The sequence below is a fragment of the Oxyura jamaicensis genome, chromosome 7 (assembly GCF_011077185.1).
Source record: "Oxyura jamaicensis isolate SHBP4307 breed ruddy duck chromosome 7, BPBGC_Ojam_1.0, whole genome shotgun sequence".
NCBI lineage: Eukaryota > Metazoa > Chordata > Aves > Anseriformes > Anatidae > Oxyura > Oxyura jamaicensis.
The window spans coordinates 11,869,449-11,870,730 of NC_048899.1; positions in this window are offsets into that span (position 1 = coordinate 11,869,449).

Genomic DNA, 1,282 nt, shown 5'->3' on the forward strand with positions numbered 1-1,282 from the left:
CGGGCCGGGCCGAGCCGAGCCGGGGGCCGCCCCCCGCTCCGCCCCGCCGCGGCCCGGCCACTCAGCGGCGGCGGGAGCCCAAGGGGGCGGCTCCTTCCCGGCAGCGCCGGCCCTGACGGGAAGGCGGCCCGGCCCGGCCCCGGGGGGGCCCGGGTGGAGAGAGAGGCCCGAGCCTTACGGCTTGCAGGCTGCTCGAGCTGGGGACCTGAGGTCCCTCCGCAGCCTCTGCGCACCCGTCCCTTGTGTGCCAAGGTAGTGCCTTCTCTGAGAGTGCGCCGACTCCCTCGTCTCCCCTGTTTCTGTAGTACGGCCCCAGTCAACGCTACAGGTGTGGCGTACCTCTTACAAGGGGTTGACTTACACACTTGAATCTCCCGCATAGTATTTTCCAGATAGATGTAATAGAAATGCTCATGGCATTCAATTCCAGGGTTTATCAGCCAGATGTTCAATTGGCGTGGGATCAGATTAGGAGAAAACTTCATCGCTATATACCCTATTCAGTCTTTCATTAGCAGGTTCTTGGCCTTAGCACAGCTGTGTACCTGCGGATTTACCTCTACGTACACTTCATGTAGCACTTGCTCAGTGTCCTCTGCATCTAGTTGAACAACGAGTTTGGCACTGGCAGAGGAAAGATGGAAGTCACACCAAAACCTCATGTAAGCCAGACGTAACCTACAACTGCTGGTGTTTAACTGTGGGGAGTAACTGTGGGGAGGTTTGTTAAGGATAACAAAGCTGGAACAACACTAATGGCATTGCAGACCTGCTTACATATCAGCCTCCTTCCTTGCAGTAGGAGAATTCCAAACAAGTGACCACACTTGCACACCAGCCAAAAGAGATAAGAAAATCAAGGGTTTGATACAAATTGTTTTGAATTGATACCTTTAGACTCTGTCCCCCACACTGCAGTAATGTCAGCGGTGCTGATAACGTCTCTGTCATACACATAATGTCAAGGATTTGACTTCTACAGCTATTTAATACGCATTCAACAGTGTATCGTATTTCTTGGGAGGAGCAGCACACCTAAAAGTGGGGGGGGAATGCTTTACAGCTGGTGGGCCACAGGCTTGCATCCCTGCTGTGTTGTATTTACCAAATTACCAGAGTGTTTTATCTTAAATAACCTGCTATACTCGACTAATGACATGCATCAGAATGGAAGCTGAATTCTTCTTGGAAATTCAAGTAGCGGTCAAATGCTTGGTGAGTTCAGTGCCCTGAATATGGGTCTGAAAGGGCACGGCCACTGCCATTGTGTTTGTAGGCTGCC